At 35.2% G+C, this 20,086-nt stretch overlaps 4 non-coding genes and 1 pseudogene across 4 annotated transcripts; all 5 read right to left on the reverse strand.

Annotated features, from left to right (window-relative positions):
- Nucleotides 1-3,332: 3,332 nt before the first annotated feature.
- LOC117149444 lies at nt 3,333-3,511 on the reverse strand. Its single transcript, XR_004460302.1, has one exon. It is a non-coding gene; the product is annotated as a 5.8S ribosomal RNA (ribosomal RNA).
- Nucleotides 3,512-4,197: 686 nt separating this feature from the next.
- LOC117149447 lies at nt 4,198-6,192 on the reverse strand. The gene has a single exon (XR_004460305.1). It is a non-coding gene; the product is annotated as a small subunit ribosomal RNA (ribosomal RNA).
- Nucleotides 6,193-10,702: 4,510 nt separating this feature from the next.
- On the reverse strand, nt 10,703-15,526 carry LOC117149443 (annotated as a pseudogene).
- A 395-nt stretch (nt 15,527-15,921) lies between these two features.
- Nucleotides 15,922-16,100, reverse strand: LOC117149445. Its single transcript, XR_004460303.1, has one exon. It is a non-coding gene; the product is annotated as a 5.8S ribosomal RNA (ribosomal RNA).
- Nucleotides 16,101-16,786: 686 nt separating this feature from the next.
- LOC117149440 lies at nt 16,787-18,781 on the reverse strand. The gene has a single exon (XR_004460300.1). It is a non-coding gene; the product is annotated as a small subunit ribosomal RNA (ribosomal RNA).
- Between the last annotated feature and the right edge of the window lie 1,305 nt (nt 18,782-20,086).

A 20,086-nucleotide genomic window follows, 5' to 3' on the forward strand; every position in this document is an offset into this window, starting at 1 on the left:
TCTAGCTACGCGCCTCCCATGCGATCGGTAACATTTTTGCATTATATGGTTTGTTGTTTCGGGAGCGTCACATCCTGCACGACACTGTCGTTCCAATTCGTGCCTTCCCCTTGTAGTACGAGACTTCGTGGGTAGGGCATTTATCCGCAGACGAATACCGTCTATATATTCCTTTCCTGTTAGTAAACGCGTGGGTTGATTAACCCACCCGTGTTGCGGTCCCCAATGGCCCGCTTCACGGAGTCCGCTGCCATCAACTGAGAGGTACAATTTGTTCGCCCAATATTTTTCTATTGCCGGAGAGTCATAGTTACTCCCGCCGTTGACCCGCGCTTACTTGAATTTCTTCACTTTGACATTCAGAGCACTGGGCAGAAATCACATTGTGTCAACACCCGCTAGGGCCATCACAATGCTTTGTTTTAATTAGACAGTCGGATTCCCCAAGTCCGTGCCAGTTCTGAATTGATTGTTAATTGATAATCGTTATAATTGATAAGAACTAATTGGTTTAACCCAAATAGTATTCTTAAAAATTTTAGCAAGAAAGTTCCACAATTGGCTACGTAACTAAACTATCCGGGGAACAAGTAACTAACATAAATGCTAGAAACTCTATTTACCCAGAACGAGCACATAAACCATGTTATTGTTTCCCAATCAAGCCCGACTATCTCAATCTTCAGAGCCAATCCTTATCCCGAAGTTACGGATCTAATTTGCCGACTTCCCTTACCTACATTATTCTATCGACTAGAGACTCTTCACCTTGGAGACCAGCTGCGGATATTGGTACGGCCTGTTGAGAAGTTTGCGTGTCCCCACCATAAATTTTCAAGGTCCGAGGAGAAAATATCGACACAACAGTATATGTCATGCTCTTCTAGCCCATCTACCATATCTCTCTGCGAAAGACTTCCATGGTAGTACGGCTATAAAACAGAAAAGAAAACTCTTCCGATATCTCTCGACGGCTTCTTTATGGTCGTTCCTGTTGCCAGGATGAGCACGAGGCCCATATTTAATAACAAACGGATACTCAACAGGTTACGGAATTGGAACCGTATTCCCTTTCGTTCAAAATTATTCAAGTGTATTATATTCGCTTTGTTTATATAGTTAGGCATTTTTGTTTTACTTGAAAATTTTCGGCTTTCGCCTTGAACTTAGGACCGACTAACTCGTGATCAACCACTGTTCACACGAAACCCTTCTCCACTTCAGTCCTCCAAGGTCTCATTCGATTATTTGCTACTACCACCAAGATCTGTACCAATGGCAGCTCCATGCAGGCTTACGCCAAACACTTCTACGCATACCATTGTACCTTCCTACTCACTAAAGTTTCAAAATTTATATCACAAGTAATATAAATCATCTACTTTAGCGGTAATGTATAGGTATACAACTTAAGCGCCATCCATTTTAAGGGCTAGTTGCTTCGGCAGGTGAGTTGTTACACACTCCTTAGCGGATTTCGACTTCCATGATCACCGTCCTGCTGTTTTAAGCAACCAACGCCTTTCATGGTATCTGCATGAGTTGTTAATTTGGGCACCGTAACATTACGTTTGGTTCATCCCACAGCGCCAGTTCTGCTTACCAAAAGTGGCCCACTGGGCACATTATATCATAACCTTGAACTTCATATCAAGAAAGTTAAGGTTCTTACCCATTTAAAGTTTGAGAATAGGTTAAGATCGTTTCGACCCTAAGGCCTCTAATCATTCGCTTTACCAGATAAGATTATTTTATATAATATTAAAATGCACCAGCTATCCTGAGGGAAACTTCGGAAGGAACCAGCTACTAGATGGTTCGATTGGTCTTTCGCCCCTATACTCAATTCTGACAATCGATTTGCACGTCAGAACTGTTTCGGTCTTCCATCAGGGTTTCCCCTGACTTCAACCTGATCAAGTATAGTTCACCATCTTTCGGGTCACAGCATATATGCTCAAGGTACGTTCCAGTTAGAGGCATAAATAATATAAATATACATTATACATAACTATATAGAACGCCCCGGGATTGTGTTAATTAGCTATAAATAGCTAAAAAACTAATCCCATTATTAGTCAAGTTAATTACGCTATTAGGTTTACATCCCAATAACTTGCACATATGTTAGACTCCTTGGTCCGTGTTTCAAGACGGGTCCCGAAGGTATCCTGAATCTTTCGCATTGTTAATCATACAAGAGCATATAATAAACACAAAAATCAATGATAATTATGCCATTATATAATTCCGAAAAATTAACGCTCTGTAATAATATAAATCTATCAGCACTTTATCAAATTAATAACATTTATTCTGTGTTAAAATGCAAGCAATTTAATTGGAATAAACTATAAGTTATATTTTATGATAAATTTGGGATATGCTAATAGATTACAATGTCCTTATATGGAAAAAATGCACATTATTCTTAATAATATTATTTAAATATTACAATTTTAATGATGAATTTTCCATAACGGATATTCAGGTTCATCGGGCTTAACCTCTAAGCAGTTTCACGTACTGTTTAACTCTCTATTCAGAGTTCTTTTCAACTTTCCCTCACGGTACTTGTTTACTATCGGTCTCATGGTTATATTTAGTTTTAGATGGAGTTTACCACCCACTTAGTGCTGCACTATCAAGCAACACGACTCTTTGGAAACATCATCTAGTAATCATTAACGTTATACGGGCCTGGCACCCTCTATGGGTAAATGGCCTCATTTAAGAAGGACTTAAATCATTAATTTCTCATACTAGAATATTGACGCTCCATACACTGCATCTCACATTTGCCATATAGACAAAGTGACTTAGTGCTGAACTGTTTTCTTTTCGCTCGCCGCTACTAAGAAAATCCTTGTTAGTTTCTTTTCCTCCCCTAATTAATATGCTTAAATTCAGGGGGTAGTCCCATATGAGTTGAGGTTGTATATATAACTATTTTTTGCCATAAATTCTTTATATATAAATGATAAAACAATCAATTAAATTCGTTATAAATAGTTCCAATAGTTCTTGTAAGCAAAGTTATTTTTTATCCATTTAACGAACCAACGAAGAATAATAACAAAACCAAGATTTTTCTTTTTCCGAATCATTAATAAGAGACAATTCTAGATGAAAAATATTTCAATTTTTTATGCTAGACATTTCTCAGTATTATTTGATTGAAAAAGAAAATATTTCTCTTCGTTTTTCACATTCAAATGTGAGATAATGTTTTTCATTTCTTTTTTAATATTATGAATAAAATCATTATTTAATCCAATAATATACCATATGCTTATAAAAAATTTATAAACAACTTAATTAGCATAGTCTTACAACCCTCAACCATATGTAGTCCAAGCAGCACTATAAAATTAATTAAAGTACATAACAGCATGGACTGCGATATGCGTTCAAAATGTCGATGTTCATGTGTCCTGCAGTTCACACGATGACGCACAGTTTGCTGCGTTCTTCATCGACCCATGAGCCGAGTGATCCACCGCTTAGAGTTTTATAATTCATTTTTATATAATATCAATATTGTTTTTATTGAAAGAAATTAAAAATACACCATTTTACTGGCATATATCAATTCCTTCAATAAATTTATTTTTATACCTAAAAATAAATGTTGCGATATGTCTTAGTTTCATATAAGCATTATGTATCATAAAAATCTGGTTATGGTTTGCTATTTTGGGTGACACATACTGCAAAATTTATATAAAACATTAACCTGATGGATGACAGGTACAAACATTGTATATTTTAGGTTGTTGCATTAGCCAACGTATGCTCATAACATAGATGAACAATACATATTCGCAACGCGTGTATATTATGGTCCATATACACACACACTTATTTTGAATACCACATTCAAAATTATTTTAATTTTAATTCGACTTCTACTTTCAAATTTTGTTCAGTTTCTTCGATTTCCATTTTCGAGAATTTGTTTTTATAGGAAACGCCATTGTTGTAGTAGGTACTGCCACAAATACGCACAACAACATTAATAATGTTAAAGTCTTTTTATGAGGTTGCCAAGCCCCACATATAAAATAAAAGCCATCTTCATTTTATTTTGACTTTAACTTTTGATTCCGTGGAATCATTTTGTAATATTTTTATTTTGGTAAATTGTATTTATTTGTATTATAACAAATGTTTATTAACGATAAGGATATTATACAATAATGATCCTTCCGCAGGTTCACCTACGGAAACCTTGTTACGACTTTTACTTCCTCTAAATAATCAAGTTCGGTCAACTTTTGCGAAACAACCGTAACACGCAAGGCGTCACAGTGATCACGTCCGGAGACCTCACTAAATAATTCAATCGGTAGTAGCGACGGGCGGTGTGTACAAAGGGCAGGGACGTAATCAATGCGAGTTAATGACTCACACTTACTGGGAATTCCAAGTTCATGTGAACAGTTTCAGTTCACAATCCCAAGCATGAAAGTGGTTCAGCGGTTTACCCGGACCTCTCGGTCTAGGAAATACACGTTGATACTTTCATTGTAGCGCGCGTGCAGCCCAGGACATCTAAGGGCATCACAGACCTGTTATTGCTCAATCTCATTATTGCTAGACGCAATTTGTCCATTTAAGAAGCTAGTGTCCTTATAATGGGACAAACCAACAGGTACGGCTCCACTTACATAAACACATTCAAACACAATAAACATTTTACTGCCACCATGAATGAAGGCTACATAAGCTTCAGCACCATAATCCTGAAGATATCTATTTAATATATTTGAGTCTCGTTCGTTATCGGAATTAACCAGACAAATCACTCCACGAACTAAGAACGGCCATGCACCACCACCCATAGATTCGAGAAAGAGCTATCAATCTGTCTTACACACTTATGTTCGGACCTGGTAAGTTTTCCCGTGTTGAGTCAAATTAAGCCGCAGGCTCCACTCCTGGTGGTGCCCTTCCGTCAATTCCTTTAAGTTTCAGCTTTGCAACCATACTTCCCCCGGAGCCCAAAAGCTTTGGTTTCCCGGGAAGCGACTGAGAGAGCCATAAAAGTAGCTACACCCAATTGCTAGCTGGCATCGTTTATGGTTAGAACTAGGGCGGTATCTGATCGCCTTCGAACCTCTAACTTTCGTTCTTGATTAATGAAAACATCTTTGGCAAATGCTTTCGCTTAAGTTAGTCTTACGACGGTCCAAGAATTTCACCTCTCGCGTCGTAATACTAATGCCCCCAAACTGCTTCTATTAATCATTACCTCTTGATCTGAAAACCAATGAAAGCAGAACAGAGGTCTTATTTCATTATCCCATGCACAGAATATTCAGGCATTTGAAGCCTGCTTTAAGCACTCTAATTTGTTCAAAGTAATAGTACCGGCCCACAATAACACTCGTTTAAGAGCACTAGTGCAGGTTTTTAAATAGGAGGAACATATGAAAAAATACAAGTATTTAATCACATATAAGAACTCCACCGGTAATACGCTTACATACATAAAGGTATAGTACTAACCACAATTGTAAGTTGTACTACCCGTATGAAGCACAAGTTCAACTACGAACGTTTTAACCGCAACAACTTTAATATACGCTATTGGAGCTGGAATTACCGCGGCTGCTGGCACCAGACTTGCCCTCCAATTGGTCCTTGTTAAAGGATTTAAAGTGTACTCATTCCAATTACAGGGCCTCGGATATGAGTCCTGTATTGTTATTTTTCGTCACTACCTCCCCGAGCTGGGAGTGGGTAATTTACGCGCCTGCTGCCTTCCTTAGATGTGGTAGCCGTTTCTCAGGCTCCCTCTCCGGAATCGAACCCTGATTCCCCGTTACCCGTTGCAACCATGGTAGTCCTAGATACTACCATCAAAAGTTGATAGGGCAGACATTTGAAAGATCTGTCGTCGGTACAAGACCATACGATCTGCATGTTATCTAGAGTTCAACCAATATAACGATCTTGCGATCGCTTGGTTTTAGCCTAATAAAAGCACATGTCCCATAAGGTTCATGTTTTAATTGCATGTATTAGCTCTAGAATTACCACAGTTATCCAAGTAACTGTTAACGATCTAAGGAACCATAACTGATATAATGAGCCTTTTGCGGTTTCACTTTTAATTCGTGTGTACTTAGACATGCATGGCTTAATCTTTGAGACAAGCATATAACTACTGGCAGGATCAACCAGAATAATGTTTTTCCTTCATATTCCATTCATATATTTTGAATCGAAATAAGCAATATAATAGATATATAGATATATAGATTTTTCACTTTATATAATTCCATGATTTTTATTATATTGAATAAAATTCAATATTTCGCCTTTGGGTAAAATTTTAAATATATAAGTAAAAAATCCATTCGATTACGGCCATTTTTATATAGCATTCGTAATCCATATTTTCATTTTTAATTTATACTTGTTTTACCAATATAACAAGAATTTCATCTAATTATTGTAATATATATATTTCTATAATTTTATCTTTTTATACATACATATTTCATTATAAAATATCATTTTATTTCCAACATACATAATTATTGTATCCACACATGTACAATTTTTGTTTAACCAATATAAATATTAAGTTAAATCATTTGCATTTTGAAGATAAATTTAAAATTTATCTCTTTTCATATATATCTCTGGTAATATATAACATAAAACCAAGCGCATATGATAATATTTCCACATTTAATATATAATTTTATATTTCTTTCATAAGAATCCATATTTGTATTATACCGTAACGATATAATAATCCAACTATACGGCAGGTAATAAATTAATATTTGCCTGCCTCCAAAAATTAACGATAATATATGGAAACGATTTGTTATTCTATATATAATAGAAACTTGACTTTTGTTTCAACGATATTATCTATAAAGCGTATATTCCTATTATCCGCGGAGCCAAGTCCCGTGTTCTATAGAACTGAGAAACAAATTTGTACGGATAATAATATACTTTATTGTATGTAACCAATATAAACATAATCCGAAATAAATATTTCGAATAATGCGGGAGGTCGGCAACCACTGCCTACCTATAGTAGTTTTTGAACCCGCTGTCCTCAAAGCGGGTATTTTCAATTCCGTTTGCCACCCAACATACGGGCTATTCTCTTATATATTAAGAGATTATAGGAACATTTCATTTTTTTTCCATTATTCATATATAATATGATTATTTTTTCCCTTATACATATAATAATTAATCATTTTCATATGTATATTATTTAATTTACTCATATTATTGCCAAAATCATATGAATACATAAGTTTTGAACAATATGAGAGGTCGGCAACCACTGCCTACCTATAGTAGTTTTTGAACCCTCTGTCGTAATTCCGGTCGTTTACACTACTATACCCTCTCACTATAATGGCTTTTCTCTATAATACTAAGAGAATGTGGGATATTTTCAGCATTTTTTCCCTTATACATATAATAATTAATCATTTTCATATGTATATTATTTAATTTACTCATATTATTGCCAAAATCATATGAATACATAAGTTTTGAACAATATGAGAGGTCGGCAACCACTGCCTACCTATAGTAGTTTTTGAACCCTCTGTCGTAATTCCGGTCGTTTACACTACTATACCCTCTCACTATAATGGCTTTTCTCTATAATACTAAGAGAATGTGGGATATTTTCAGCATTTTTTCCCTTATACATATAATAATTAATCATTTTCATATGTATATTATTTAATTTACTCATATTATTGCCAAAATCATATGAATACATAAGTTTTGAACAATATGAGAGGTCGGCAACCACTGCCTACCTATAGTAGTTTTTGAACCCTCTGTCGTAATTCCGGTCGTTTACACTACTATACCCTCTCACTATAATGGCTTTTCTCTATAATACTAAGAGAATGTGGGATATTTTCAGAATTTTTTCCCTTATACATATAATAATTAATCATTTTCATATGTATATTATTTAATTTACTCATATTATTGCCAAAATCATATGAATACATAAGTTTTGAACAATATGAGAGGTCGGCAACCACTGCCTACCTATAGTAGTTTTTGAACCCTCTGTCGTAATTCCGGTCGTTTACACTACTATACCCTCTCACTATAATGGCTTTTCTCTATATACTAAGAGAATGTGGGATATTTTCAGCATTTTTTCCCTTATACATATAATAATTAATAATTTTCATATGTATATTATTTAATTTACTCATATAATTGCCAAAATCATATGAATACATAAGTTTTGAACAATATGAGAGGTCGGCAACCACTGCCTACCTATAGTAGTTTTTGAACCCTCTGTCGTAATTCCGGTCGTTTACACTACTATACCCTCTCACTATAATGGCTTTTCTCTATAATACTAAGAGAATGTGGGAATATTTCAGCATTTTTTCCCCTATACATATAATAATTAATAATTTTCATATGTATATTATTTAATTTACTCATATAATTGCCAAAATCATATGAATACATAAGTTTTGAACAATATGAGAGGTCGGCAACCACTGCCTACCTATAGTAGTTTTTGAACCCTCTGTCGTAATTCCGGTCGTTTACACTACTATACCCTCTCACTATAATGGCTTTTCTCTATAATACTAAGAGAATGTGGGATATTTCAGCATTTTTTCCCCTATACATATAATAATTAATAATTTTCATATGTATATTATTTAATTTACTCATATAATTGCCAAAATCATATAAATACATAAGTTTTGAACAATATCAGAGGTCAGCAACGGTCTTTCCTCTATAATACTAAGATAATATGGGAATATTTTCAGCATTTTTTCCCTTATACATTTATACATATAATAATTAATCATTTTCATATGTATATTATTTAATTTACTCATATTATTGCCAAAATCATATAAATACATAAGTTTTGAACAATATCAGAGGTCAGCAACGGTCTTTCCTCTATAATACTAAGATAATGTGGGAATATTTCATCATTTTTTCCTTTATACATTTATACATATAATATTTAATCATTTTATATGTATATTATTTAATTTACTCATATAATTGCCAAAATCATATAAATACATAAGTTTTGAACAATATCAGAGGTCGGCAACGGTCTTTCCTCTATAATACTAAGATAATATGGGAATATTTCAGCATTTTTTCCCTTATACATATAATAATTAATCATTTTCATATGTATATTATTTAATTTACTCGTATAATTGCCAAAATCCTATGAAGACATAAGAGAATACAATATGAGAGGTCGGCGCAACCATAATATAGTAGTTGATGACGAGGTGTTTGGCAACTTGATACAATTCTTTAAAAAGTCTTTATATTAATTATATGATAGGGACAATATCATATGCGTCACTAAATTGATGACGAGGTGTTTGGCAACGTGACACAAATCATTAAAGTCTTTATATTAATTATATGATAGAGACAATATCATATGCGTCACTAAATTGATGACGAGGTATTTGGCAACTTGATAGAATTCTTTAAAGTCTTTATATCAAAAATTATATGATAGGGACAATATCATATGCGTCACTAAATTGATGACGAGGTGTTTGGCAACTTGACACAATTCATTAAAGTCTTTATATTAATTATATGATAGAGACAATATCATATGCGTCACTAAATTGATGACGAGGTATTTGGCAACTTGATACAATTCTTTAAAGTTTTTATATCAAAAATTATATGATAGGGACAATATCATATGCGTCACTAAATTGATGACGAGGTGTTTGGCAACTTGACACAATTCATTAAAGTCTTTATATTAATTATATGATAGGGACAATATCATATGCGTCATAAATTGATGACGAGGTATTTGGCAACTTGATACAATTCTTTAAAGTTTTTATATCAAAAATTATATGATAGGGACAATATCATATGCGTCACTAAATTGATGACGAGGTGTTTGGCAACTTGACACAATTCATTAAAGTCTTTATATTAATTATATGATAGAGACAATATCATATGCGTCACTAAATTGATGACGAGGTATTTGGCAACTTGATATAATTCTTTAAAGTCTTTATATCAAAAATTATATGATAGGGACAATATCATATGCGTCACTAAATTGATGACGAGGTGTTTGGCAACTTGACACAATTCATTAAAGTCTTTATATTAATTATATGATAGGGACAATATCATATGCGTCACTAAATTGATGACGAGGTATTTGGCAACTTGATACAATTCTTTAAAGTTTTTATATCAAAAATTATATGATAGGGACAATATCATATGCGTCACTAAATTGATGACGAGGTGTTTGGCAACTTGACACAATTCATTAAAGTCTTTATATTAATTATATGATAGGGACAATATCATATGCGTCACTAAATTGATGACGAGGTATTTGGCAACTTGATACAATTCTTTAAAGTTTTTATATCAAAAATTATATGATAGGGACAATATCATATGCGTCACTAAATTGATGACGAGGTGTTTGGCAACTTGACACAATTCATTAAAGTCTTTATATTAATTATATGATAGGACAATATCATATGCGTCACTAAATTGATGACGAGGTATTTGGCAACTTGATATAATTCTTTAAAGTCTTTATATCAAAAATTATATGATAGGGACAATATCATATGCGTCACTAAATTGATGACGAGGTGTTTGTTTGGCTACAGGAAAAATCATTTATTTATCGAATCATCAAGCAAAGGATAAGCTTCAGTGGATCGCAGTATGGCAGCTGCTCAACCACTTACAACACCTTGCCTGTTACAAAAGTCGTTTACAATTGATTCTAGGCTTTGTCATTGTATTAAATAATGCTTTTATATGTAACTAGCGCGGCATCAGGTGATCGAAGATCCTCCTAATTTACTATGTTACAAATTACATTGGCATCACATCCATTGTCGTTTATAAAATAAATTATAAACTTTAAATGGTTTAGAAGCCATACAATGCAAATTGCCCCTTATTTATCATTGCAGTCCAGCACGGATACGACCTTAGAGGCGTTCAGGCATAATCCAACGGACGTAGCGTCATACCACTGTTCGCTCGAACAAGTATTGTGCCATTGGTCCGTACCTGCGGTTCCTCTCGTACTACGCAGGAATGCTGTCGCAACAACGTTTTGTCATTAGTAGGGTAAAACTAACCTGTCTCACGACGGTCTAAACCCAGCTCACGTTCCCTTGCATGGGTGAACAATCCAACGCTTGGTGAATTTTGCTTCACAATGATAGGAAGAGCCGACATCGAAGGATCAAAAAGCGACGTCGCTATGAACGCTTGGCCGCCACAAGCCAGTTATCCCTATGGTAACTTTTCTGACACCTCTTGTTAAAAACTCTTTAAACCAAAAGGATCGATAGGCCGAGCTTTTGCTGTCCCTGTGTGTACTGAACACCGAGATCAAGTCAGCATTTGCCCTTTTGCTCTATGTGTGGTTTCTGTCCGCACTGAGCTGGCCTTGGGACACCTCCGTTATTATTTGAGAGATGTACCGCCCCAGTCAAACTCCCTACCTGGCAATGTCCTTGAATTGGATCATACCTGAGTAATTGGAGTTATACCAAATTTTCAAATCAAAAATACATAAATGCATCGTTTTATTAAAGAATTTGTTTGCGATTATATAACAAACTCGTGATACTTTGATCAAGAAGCTTGCATCAAAACCCAATACCATAAGATATAATAAATATATCCGTATAATGGCTAGGAAATGATACACGTTCCATTTAATCAAGTAAGTAAGGAAACAATAAGAGTAGTGGTATTTCATTGACGATACCAAACCGAGGTCTAATATCTCCCACTTATTCTACACCTCTTATGTCTCCTTACACTGCCAGATTAGAGTCAAGCTCAAAAGGGTCTTCTTTCCCCGCTAATTATTCCAAGCCCGTTCCCTTGGCTGTGGTTTCGCTAGATAGTAGATAGGGACAGTAGGAATCTCGTTAATCCATTCATGCGCGTCACTAATTAGATGACGAGGCATTTGGCTATTTTTTTTTTTTTTTTTGATCGCGGAGGTATGGAAATCTATCGAAAGATACTAGGTCTGTCAACACTTCAGTTTCCTAGCATGCACGATTCATTGCTGAACCGAAGTTCCGCAACGCCTACGTACTAAAACCATCCTCATAGCCATTTATATATTACCATTATTTGCGATGTTTATGCCTTTATTGATGTTATGCCAAGACAGCAAGCAAATGTTTTGAACCAAACGTTTTAGCTAAGTCCAATCTCGGGAAAACCCGCTCAGGTACATGAACTGTTTAAAACAACCGAGACTGCCTCTCATAACCTGGACGCTAATGATATGACTATCATATTTGCTGAGGAGACCCTTCGCTATCAATCTTTTAACGGATTGACCACTCCAGATCCCCCTCCAGTTCAGGGTGGCAGAATGGAATTCAATGTCACCTGCGGCTTCGAATCTGCGACGCAATTCAGTTCGTATGTCCGGTCTGTCGTATCTATTGATTTTGCGCTGGTGCGCATCATCCATAGAGTGTCCGTCTGTCACAATTTGTATGTCGATCACATCAATGTGATTTTGTCGTAGTGCCACCAGGTCCGGTTTATTAAGGCCGGATTCGCACTGCAGACTTGGTTCAACAATGACCGCGCAGCCTCTCTCCTCAAGTCCCGCTTGATTCGATTTACTACGCAGTTGTGTCTAGCTACGCGCCTCCATGCGATCGGTAACATTTTTGCATTATATGGTTTGTTGTTTCGGGAGCGTCACATCCTGCACGACACTGTCGTTCCAATTCGTGCCTTCCCCTTGTAGTACGAGACTTCGTGGGTAGGGCATTTATCCGCAGACGAATACCGTCTATATATTCTTTCCTGTTAGTAAAGAGGAGTCATAGTTACTCCCGCCGTTGACCCGCGCTTACTTGAATTTCTTCACTTTGACATTCAGAGCACTGGGCAGAAATCACATTGTGTCAACACCCGCTAGGGCCATCACAATGCTTTGTTTTAATTAGACAGTCGGATTCCCCAAGTCCGTGCCAGTTCTGAATTGATTGTTAATTGATAATCGTTATAATTGATAAGAACTAATTGGTTTAACCCAAATAGTATTCTTAAAAATTTTAGCAAGAAAGTTCCACAATTGGCTACGTAACTAAACTATCCGGGGAACAAGTAACTAACATAAATGCTAGAAACTCTATTTACCCAGAACGAGCACATAAACCATGTTATTGTTTCCCAATCAAGCCCGACTATCTCAATCTTCAGAGCCAATCCTTATCCCGAAGTTACGGATCTAATTTGCCGACTTCCCTTACCTACATTATTCTATCGACTAGAGACTCTTCACCTTGGAGACCAGCTGCGGATATTGGTACGGCCTGTTGAGAAGTTTGCGTGTCCCCACCATAAATTTTCAAGGTCCGAGGAGAAAATATCGACACAACAGTATATGTCATGCTCTTCTAGCCCATCTACCATATCTCTCTGCGAAAGACTTCCATGGTAGTACGGCTATAAAACAGAAAAGAAAACTCTTCCGATATCTCTCGACGGCTTCTTTATGGTCGTTCCTGTTGCCAGGATGAGCACGAGGCCCATATTTAATAACAAACGGATACTCAACAGGTTACGGAATTGGAACCGTATTCCCTTTCGTTCAAAATTATTCAAGTGTATTATATTCGCTTTGTTTATATAGTTAGGCATTTTTGTTTTACTTGAAAATTTTCGGCTTTCGCCTTGAACTTAGGACCGACTAACTCGTGATCAACCACTGTTCACACGAAACCCTTCTCCACTTCAGTCCTCCAAGGTCTCATTCGATTATTTGCTACTACCACCAAGATCTGTACCAATGGCAGCTCCATGCAGGCTTACGCCAAACACTTCTACGCATACCATTGTACCTTCCTACTCACTAAAGTTTCAAAATTTATATCACAAGTAATATAAATCATCTACTTTAGCGGTAATGTATAGGTATACAACTTAAGCGCCATCCATTTTAAGGGCTAGTTGCTTCGGCAGGTGAGTTGTTACACACTCCTTAGCGGATTTCGACTTCCATGATCACCGTCCTGCTGTTTTAAGCAACCAACGCCTTTCATGGTATCTGCATGAGTTGTTAATTTGGGCACCGTAACATTACGTTTGGTTCATCCCACAGCGCCAGTTCTGCTTACCAAAAGTGGCCCACTGGGCACATTATATCATAACCTTGAACTTCATATCAAGAAAGTTAAGGTTCTTACCCATTTAAAGTTTGAGAATAGGTTAAGATCGTTTCGACCCTAAGGCCTCTAATCATTCGCTTTACCAGATAAGATTATTTTATATAATATTAAAATGCACCAGCTATCCTGAGGGAAACTTCGGAAGGAACCAGCTACTAGATGGTTCGATTGGTCTTTCGCCCCTATACTCAATTCTGACAATCGATTTGCACGTCAGAACTGTTTCGGTCTTCCATCAGGGTTTCCCCTGACTTCAACCTGATCAAGTATAGTTCACCATCTTTCGGGTCACAGCATATATGCTCAAGGTACGTTCCAGTTAGAGGCATAAATAATATAAATATACATTATACATAACTATATAGAACGCCCCGGGATTGTGTTAATTAGCTATAAATAGCTAAAAAACTAATCCCATTATTAGTCAAGTTAATTACGCTATTAGGTTTACATCCCAATAACTTGCACATATGTTAGACTCCTTGGTCCGTGTTTCAAGACGGGTCCCGAAGGTATCCTGAATCTTTCGCATTGTTAATCATACAAGAGCATATAATAAACACAAAAATCAATGATAATTATGCCATTATATAATTCCGAAAAATTAACGCTCTGTAATAATATAAATCTATCAGCACTTTATCAAATTAATAACATTTATTCTGTGTTAAAATGCAAGCAATTTAATTGGAATAAACTATAAGTTATATTTTATGATAAATTTGGGATATGCTAATAGATTACAATGTCCTTATATGGAAAAAATGCACATTATTCTTAATAATATTATTTAAATATTACAATTTTAATGATGAATTTTCCATAACGGATATTCAGGTTCATCGGGCTTAACCTCTAAGCAGTTTCACGTACTGTTTAACTCTCTATTCAGAGTTCTTTTCAACTTTCCCTCACGGTACTTGTTTACTATCGGTCTCATGGTTATATTTAGTTTTAGATGGAGTTTACCACCCACTTAGTGCTGCACTATCAAGCAACACGACTCTTTGGAAACATCATCTAGTAATCATTAACGTTATACGGGCCTGGCACCCTCTATGGGTAAATGGCCTCATTTAAGAAGGACTTAAATCATTAATTTCTCATACTAGAATATTGACGCTCCATACACTGCATCTCACATTTGCCATATAGACAAAGTGACTTAGTGCTGAACTGTTTTCTTTTCGCTCGCCGCTACTAAGAAAATCCTTGTTAGTTTCTTTTCCTCCCCTAATTAATATGCTTAAATTCAGGGGGTAGTCCCATATGAGTTGAGGTTGTATATATAACTATATTTTGCCATAAATTCTTTATATATAAATGATAAAACAATCAATTAAATTCGTTATAAATAGTTCCAATAGTTCTTGTAAGCAAAGTTATTTTTTATCCATTTAACGAACCAACGAAGAATAATAACAAAACCAAGATTTTTCTTTTTCCGAATCATTAATAAGAGACAATTCTAGATGAAAAATATTTCAATTTTTTATGCTAGACATTTCTCAGTATTATTTGATTGAAAAAGAAAATATTTCTCTTCGTTTTTCACATTCAAATGTGAGATAATGTTTTTCATTTCTTTTTTAATATTATGAATAAAATCATTATTTAATCCAATAATATACCATATGCTTATAAAAAATTTATAAACAACTTAATTAGCATAGTCTTACAACCCTCAACCATATGTAGTCCAAGCAGCACTATAAAATTAATTAAAGTACATAACAGCATGGACTGCGATATGCGTTCAAAATGTCGATGTTCATGTGTCCTGCAGTTCACACGATGACGCACAGTTTGCTGCGTTCTTCATCGACCCATGAGCCGAGTGATCCACCGCTTAGAGTTTTATAATTCATTTTTATATAATATCAATATTGTTTTTATTGAAAGAAATTAAAAATACACCATTTTACTGGCATATATCAATTCCTTCAATAAATTTATTTTTATACCTAAAAATAAATGTTGCGATATGTCTTAGTTTCATATAAGCATTATGTATCATAAAAATCTGGTTATGGTTTGCTATTTTGGGTGACACATACTGCAAAATTTATATAAAACATTAACCTGATGGATGACAGGTACAAACATTGTATATTTTAGGTTGTTGCATTAGCCAACGTATGCTCATAACATAGATGAACAATACATATTCGCAACGCGTGTATATTATGGTCCATATACACACACACTTATTTTGAATACCACATTCAAAATTATTTTAATTTTAATTCGACTTCTACTTTCAAATTTTGTTCAGTTTCTTCGATTTCCATTTTCGAGAATTTGTTTTTATAGGAAACGCCATTGTTGTAGTAGGTACTGCCACAAATACGCACAACAACATTAATAATGTTAAAGTCTTTTTATGAGGTTGCCAAGCCCCACATATAAAATAAAAGCCATCTTCATTTTATTTTGACTTTAACTTTTGATTCCGTGGAATCATTTTGTAATATTTTTATTTTGGTAAATTGTATTTATTTGTATTATAACAAATGTTTATTAACGATAAGGATATTATACAATAATGATCCTTCCGCAGGTTCACCTACGGAAACCTTGTTACGACTTTTACTTCCTCTAAATAATCAAGTTCGGTCAACTTTTGCGAAACAACCGTAACACGCAAGGCGTCACAGTGATCACGTCCGGAGACCTCACTAAATAATTCAATCGGTAGTAGCGACGGGCGGTGTGTACAAAGGGCAGGGACGTAATCAATGCGAGTTAATGACTCACACTTACTGGGAATTCCAAGTTCATGTGAACAGTTTCAGTTCACAATCCCAAGCATGAAAGTGGTTCAGCGGTTTACCCGGACCTCTCGGTCTAGGAAATACACGTTGATACTTTCATTGTAGCGCGCGTGCAGCCCAGGACATCTAAGGGCATCACAGACCTGTTATTGCTCAATCTCATTATTGCTAGACGCAATTTGTCCATTTAAGAAGCTAGTGTCCTTATAATGGGACAAACCAACAGGTACGGCTCCACTTACATAAACACATTCAAACACAATAAACATTTTACTGCCACCATGAATGAAGGCTACATAAGCTTCAGCACCATAATCCTGAAGATATCTATTTAATATATTTGAGTCTCGTTCGTTATCGGAATTAACCAGACAAATCACTCCACGAACTAAGAACGGCCATGCACCACCACCCATAGATTCGAGAAAGAGCTATCAATCTGTCTTACACACTTATGTTCGGACCTGGTAAGTTTTCCCGTGTTGAGTCAAATTAAGCCGCAGGCTCCACTCCTGGTGGTGCCCTTCCGTCAATTCCTTTAAGTTTCAGCTTTGCAACCATACTTCCCCCGGAGCCCAAAAGCTTTGGTTTCCCGGGAAGCGACTGAGAGAGCCATAAAAGTAGCTACACCCAATTGCTAGCTGGCATCGTTTATGGTTAGAACTAGGGCGGTATCTGATCGCCTTCGAACCTCTAACTTTCGTTCTTGATTAATGAAAACATCTTTGGCAAATGCTTTCGCTTAAGTTAGTCTTACGACGGTCCAAGAATTTCACCTCTCGCGTCGTAATACTAATGCCCCCAAACTGCTTCTATTAATCATTACCTCTTGATCTGAAAACCAATGAAAGCAGAACAGAGGTCTTATTTCATTATCCCATGCACAGAATATTCAGGCATTTGAAGCCTGCTTTAAGCACTCTAATTTGTTCAAAGTAATAGTACCGGCCCACAATAACACTCGTTTAAGAGCACTAGTGCAGGTTTTTAAATAGGAGGAACATATGAAAAAATACAAGTATTTAATCACATATAAGAACTCCACCGGTAATACGCTTACATACATAAAGGTATAGTACTAACCACAATTGTAAGTTGTACTACCCGTATGAAGCACAAGTTCAACTACGAACGTTTTAACCGCAACAACTTTAATATACGCTATTGGAGCTGGAATTACCGCGGCTGCTGGCACCAGACTTGCCCTCCAATTGGTCCTTGTTAAAGGATTTAAAGTGTACTCATTCCAATTACAGGGCCTCGGATATGAGTCCTGTATTGTTATTTTTCGTCACTACCTCCCCGAGCTGGGAGTGGGTAATTTACGCGCCTGCTGCCTTCCTTAGATGTGGTAGCCGTTTCTCAGGCTCCCTCTCCGGAATCGAACCCTGATTCCCCGTTACCCGTTGCAACCATGGTAGTCCTAGATACTACCATCAAAAGTTGATAGGGCAGACATTTGAAAGATCTGTCGTCGGTACAAGACCATACGATCTGCATGTTATCTAGAGTTCAACCAATATAACGATCTTGCGATCGCTTGGTTTTAGCCTAATAAAAGCACATGTCCCATAAGGTTCATGTTTTAATTGCATGTATTAGCTCTAGAATTACCACAGTTATCCAAGTAACTGTTAACGATCTAAGGAACCATAACTGATATAATGAGCCTTTTGCGGTTTCACTTTTAATTCGTGTGTACTTAGACATGCATGGCTTAATCTTTGAGACAAGCATATAACTACTGGCAGGATCAACCAGAATAATGTTTTTCCTTCATATTCCATTCATATATTTTGAATCGAAATAAGCAATATAATAGATATATAGATATATAGATTTTTCACTTTATATAATTCCATGATTTTTATTATATTGAATAAAATTCAATATTTCGCCTTTGGGTAAAATTTTAAATATATAAGTAAAAAATCCATTCGATTACGGCCATTTTTATATAGCATTCGTAATCCATATTTTCATTTTTAATTTATACTTGTTTTACCAATATAACAAGAATTTCATCTAATTATTGTAATATATATATTTCTATAATTTTATCTTTTTATACATACATATTTCATTATAAAATATCATTTTATTTCCAACATACATAATTATTGTATCCACACATGTACAATTTTTGTTTAACCAATATAAATATTAAGTTAAATCATTTGCATTTTGAAGATAAATTTAAAATTTATCTCTTTTCATATATATCTCTGGTAATATATAACATAAAACCAAGCGCATATGATAATATTTCCACATTTAATATATAATTTTATATTTCTTTCATAAGAATCCATATTTGTATTATACCGTAACGATATAATAATCCAACTATACGGCAGGTAATAAATTAATATTTGCCTGCCTCCAAAAATTAACGATAATATATGGAAACGATTTGTTATTCTATATATAATAGAAACTTGACTTTTGTTTCAACGATATTATCTATAAAGCGTATATTCCTATTATCCGCGGAGCCAAGTCCCGTGTTCTATAGAACTGAGAAACAAATTTGTACGGATAATAATATACTTTATTGTATGTAACCAATATAAACATAATCCGAAATAAATATTTCGAATAATGCGGGAGGTCGGCAACCACTGCCTACCTATAGTAGTTTTTGAACCCGCTGTCCTCAAAGCGGGTATTTTCAATTCCGTTTGCCACCCAACATACGGGCTATTCTCTTATATATTAAGAGATTATAGGAACATTTCATTTTTTTTCCATTATTCATATATAATATGATTATTTTTTCCCTTATACATATAATAATTAATCATTTTCATATGTATATTATTTAATTTACTCATTTATTGCCAAAATCATATGAATACATAAGTTTTGAACAATATGAGAGGTCGGCAACCACTGCCTACCTATAGTAGTTTTTGAACCCTCTGTCGTAATTCCGGTCGTTTACACTACTATACCCTCTCACTATAATGGCTTTTCTCTATAATACTAAGAGAATGTGGGATATTTTCAGCATTTTTTCCCTTATACATATAATAATTAATCATTTTCATATGTATATTATTTAATTTA

The sequence above is a fragment of the Drosophila mauritiana genome, unplaced genomic scaffold, assembly GCF_004382145.1.
Source record: "Drosophila mauritiana strain mau12 unplaced genomic scaffold, ASM438214v1 U_212, whole genome shotgun sequence".
Classification (NCBI taxonomy): domain Eukaryota; kingdom Metazoa; phylum Arthropoda; class Insecta; order Diptera; family Drosophilidae; genus Drosophila; species Drosophila mauritiana.